Genomic DNA, 5153 nt, shown 5'->3' on the forward strand with positions numbered 1-5153 from the left:
TCCATCCATCTATCCATGCATCCATCCATGCATGCATCCATCCCTCCATCCCTCTGTCCACTTATTTTCCCTTCTATCCATCTATCTGTCCACTTGTATATTCATTAATCCATCTACCTATCCATCCATCCTACCATCTATCTACCGATCTATCCATCTACCCAGCCAACCAGCCACTCCACCCATCCTTGTGGACAATCTGAGTGAACCTACCCTCCCCACTCAGGAAGCGCTCTATAGAAGCCACTCTGTGTCTTTGCAGTGTTCTGACCCACTTGGGAAACAGGAAGCAAAGACACACAGAGTGAGCAAGAGTGCCAGGCCTGAGCATGCACATGTGAGGACGGCAGAACCACTGGACCTTGGATGCTCCTGGGCCTGCCCAGCTGCCCTCACTCCCTACTTCCCATTGCCCTGCTGTTAGCACAGCTGCCTTCCCTGTTTTCTAGGACTCTCTTCTTCCCTTTTCTGCAGTGCTCCCCACTGGACCACTCACTGCTGCTCCTCCAGAGTCCTTTATCTCTCGACCTTCTCTGTTCGGCCACCTCTCTTCACTCTCTGCCTTGCTTCATGCGCTTCCTCATGTGAAGGGTGCACCTCAGCCAGACCTAGTGCACACGCCTGTAATCCCAGTGCCTGGAAGACTGACACAGGGAGGTGACAAATATGAGGCTAGCCTGGGCTATGTGGTGAGACCATGTCAATCAACAAGCAAGCAAGCAAACAAACAAATGAACTCTTAAAAAAGAAAAAAGAAAAAAAAAAAAAAAAAGAGCCAAGCACGGTGGTGTGTGCCTTAATCCCAGCAGAGAGGCAGAAGTAGAAAGAGCTCAAGGCCAGCCTGGTCTATAGATCAAGTTCTAGGACAGCCAAGGCTTCTTTGAGAGAACTTATCTCAAAATGGACAAACAACAGCAACAACAACAAAACCCAAAAGCAAGCAAACAAAAATGCAGTGTGTGCCTTGGGGTCTTTGTCCCTGCTGAAGGAACTCCCTTGAGTGCCCCACCCCATCTTGGTCACCCCCACCCCCACCCCACTCCCTGTCCTCTCAATGTTATTTGAGGTGTTTGTAACTATGAAATTATCTTTTGTTTTGTTTTGTTTTTGTTTTGTTTTGTTTTGTTTTGTTTTTTGAGACAGGGTTTCTCTGTATAGCCCTGGCTGTCCTGGAACTCACTTTGTAGACCAGGCTGGCCTCGAACTCAGAAATCCACCTGCCTCTGCCTCCCAAGTGCTGGGACTATCTTTTAAAATAATCTTTTCTCCTTGTCCGCACAGACCCCAGGACTAGAGACCAGCTCTGGCCTGGCCTCCAGCAGGTACTTAAGCAATCAATACTTGTTCATAGAAGTGATGCCAGACAACAATTGCCCCAGGAGGGAGGCCCTCTGTTCTGCCTCAGCTCCTCAGAGCCCTGCCTAGCCCCACAGAGTACCAGGCGTCCCACCTCTGCCTTTCCTGTTGCCTAGGCATGGCGCCAGGCAGCTTCTTACACATAACCATCTGTCCTTTCAACTGGGAAGTTGCATAGCCTGGACTGTCAGGCACACACACCACCATTTGAGAGGACGGTAGCCTGGAGAACTCTTCTTGGTGTGTGGGGTGGCAGATTACTGCTCCCCCACCAAAAAACCCCAGTCTCCTCCAAGGTCAGGGGTCCAGGCTTTCCTGACCCTGTGTAGCCAAGGATGACCTCAAACTTCTAATCCTCCTGTTCCCACATCTCAGTGACAGCGTGTGCCACCGTGTCTAGCTCCAGTGCTTTTACAGTCTGCTGTCTTTTCCACACAAGAAGGGCTTGCTTGCCTAGCACACAGAGTCAGCGCGCCCTCAGATGCCACGCTACGGTCTCTGCCTCTCACACTGATCTTGAGATGAGTGTGCTGCCATGCCAGGAGGAGCCAAAGGGCTGCTGGGCCTCAGAGCAAACTGCGGAGATACACAAGACCCGTGGTGAGCTGTCACCAATGGGGACATTTCTGTGTCCTTTGAGCTTTGGGTAAGAAAAGCGGCTTTGAACAGCATTGCTGGGGAACCAGGGGTGAACTGATAGGAATAGAAATTATGCAACCTTACCCCCTACACGACACTTCTCCTCCTGGGCTCTGGAGCGGGACAGACCATCTTTGTCCCTGGAAGGGCCTGCCCTGAGTGGACAGTGAGATGAACTCTGGATGTGAGATGTGCCACTGGATATATACACTCGCATCCGAGGGCTGGGGCAGGGGAAGGGCTTCAGGTTTGGGTTTTCAATACAGGACTCTTTCTACTTTCCAAAACAACATCAACAATAACAACAACAAACCCAGGGCCTCTGGCTACTTGAGGAACCCTAGGCTGGCTAGTGGCCACACCTGGCTTGCAGGGTGTTCTGTGTTTTAATGACCCTCGTTGTTGACTGTATCCTGCTAGGTTTCTTAAATTGCACCCAGAACATAAATAGGTTTCTGTTTATGGGAACTGGAGGGGAGGGGGAGGGCAGTGGAGAAAGGACCTTTTCACGGCAGCCCCTTGAAGCCTGAGGTGTGAAGCCTGGAGCCCCCCTGGCCAGGAGGAGCCTCCCAGAATGGGAAGTGAGGCCCAGGCCAATCCGAGGCTCTGCCAGGCCCATGCGGCTGTGAAGCCCTGGTGCCCCAGGCTGCCTGGTCACCACACTCTTGTTGCCTCTCCCATTGGGCTGGGAGCAGAGCAGAGTAGGCTCTCTGACAGAGGCCCACAGGAGAGCAGCAATGGCCAGGCAGGGACATCGGTGGCTCAAGCCGGACCCTAAGGCAGCCGCTGAGGGAGAGTCTCCCAAGCAAGGCTAGATTCCAGATAAGACCTTGATCCCTGAGGCTAGAGGGGTGGGCTCTGGTCTGGGTTGAGGGCCTGCTGAGACTGGAATGCCACAGTTGTGAGATAGCCGGCTTCAGTGACATTTTCTGGGACAGACAAGACAACATTGGCTACTTGGAAAAAAGGCCACTCTTGGTTCTTCCTCTGTCCTTTTCTTTCTACTTATGCAGTGAGTGTGTTTATACACACACACATATATATGGGATGTATGTGTGTATATACATTTGTATACATATATATATGTATATACATACACACTACATATGTATATTGTGTACATATAACATATATATACATAAACAGACACACACATATATATGTATATATATACATATATATATATGTATATATATATGTATGTATGTGTGTATATATATATATAAATTTTTTTGTCAACTTGACAACCTAGAGTCACCTGGAAAGAGGGAGCCTCAATGAGGAACTGCTGCCATTAGATTGGCCTTCGAGCATGTCTGTGAGACATTTTCTTGATTAGTGATTGATGTGGGAGGGCCCAGCCCTCTGTGGATGGTGCCACCCCGGTGCAGGTGGTCCTGGGTGCTATAAGGAAGCAGGCTGAGCAAGCCAGGGATACCAAGTCAGTAAGCCACATCCATCCATGGCCTCAGTTTCAGTTCCTGCCTTCAGGTTCCTGCCTCCAGGTTCCTGCCTGGTTTCTCTGGACTGTAGACTAGAAGCTGTGAGCTGAATAAACCCTTTCCGGATTGCTTTTTAAAAAGTTAGCGTTTTATCACAACAACAGGATCCCAAACTAGAATGGTGTACATGGCTGTGTGAGTGAGTGTGTGCATGTGTGGGGGTTCGTGTGTACTGCAATAGTATGCTTGTGTGTACATATGTGTGAGAGGGTTTGTTTGTATATGTGTGTGTAAGGAGACCCCTTCTAAGGACTCACATACAACTTAGGAGGGTGGGGTGGGGTTCTGGTGGGAAGGAGGGCCTGTATCCCTTGGGCCTCACCAACCCACCCAGGGACGCACTTCTCTGCTGTCTGCAAAGGCTCGTTTTATGTCAACCTGGCACACGCTAGAGTTACCTGAAAGGAGTCGGGAGACTCAGTTGAGAAATCGCCTCCATAGGGTCCAGCTGTAATGTATTTTCTTAGTGACTGGTGGGGGGAGGGCCCAGCTCATTGTGGTTGCAGTATCGCTGGGCTGGGGGTCCTGGGTTCTACAAGAGAGCAGGCTGAGCCACCAGGGAAATCTTTCCTCCTCCCCTTTGCTTTCGGTCATCGCGTTTCTTTGCAGCAACAGTAAGCCAAACTGAGACAGCCCCCATTTTGGAATTTGATAAAAGAAAGGCATATACCTCCTAAAGCTTGAACCACATCTTCCTGCCCACCCTAGGAATGATATCACTTCTCTGTGCGTGGCTCCCTGTGGCCCCAGGGAGGCCCCAGCAGTAGCCCTGCTCCAGGATCGGCCCCTTGGTCATGCTGTGTGTGAATTGAGCCTCCCTCTGAGTGTTCAGCATCTTTTCTCCCGTAGAGGCGCAACTCTACCTTGGCTGATCTTTTCAGAGTGGGTGGGTGGGTCACCGGGAAGAGCTGAGCAGAAACCTGTTTGAGAGAGCACCCAGGGATTGTGCATCGGAGGTGGGGAGAGGTGCACCAGGACCCTCCTCGTATGTGGAGTCAAAACAGGACACGGATGTGTGGATCAGTGTATGTGCAGCTCACTGGGAACAGGGTACTCAGCCCTGAGACCCTCAGAGGTCCTTGCTCTTAGCTTACACTGCAGCTTGGCCTCTTTGGCGCTGCCCTCTTCACAAGCCTGTTAGCTTCAGAGCTTTCTCTGAAGGCCACGGGATGCCAAGCCTTACGTGCCTCATGACCCTCTGGGATCCAGTGACACATCCATCAGAGCAGGCTTCCATAGCTGTGTGACCTCAGGCAAGTCAGGTGACCTCTCTGAGCCCCCATGGCTCCATCTACTTTATTTAACAGTGGAGGGGAAAATAAAATGCTCGCCTTGAGTGTCAGGCTAGTTGGCAGGCCTTAATTTCAGTCTTGTTGTGCCTTTGTGAGGAATCTGTGAGGGCTCAGCCCTGCTCTAGAGATTAGTTCTCTGGAGCTTGGACTAAGTGGCTGGTGGCTCTCCAGGAAAGGCCATTAGTGTTCATGCCCTATCCACTTGGCCTTTTCCTCTAGCAGTGATGCATTCTCCCTGCAAAGCATCCAGGGAAACACTTCACACACACCTCTCTCTCTCTCTCTCTCTCTCACACACACACACACACACAGTCTCTCTCTCTCTCTCTCTCTCACACACACACACACACACACACACAGAGTC

Source organism: Mus caroli, chromosome 5 (genome assembly GCF_900094665.2).
Source record: "Mus caroli chromosome 5, CAROLI_EIJ_v1.1, whole genome shotgun sequence".
NCBI lineage: Eukaryota > Metazoa > Chordata > Mammalia > Rodentia > Muridae > Mus > Mus caroli.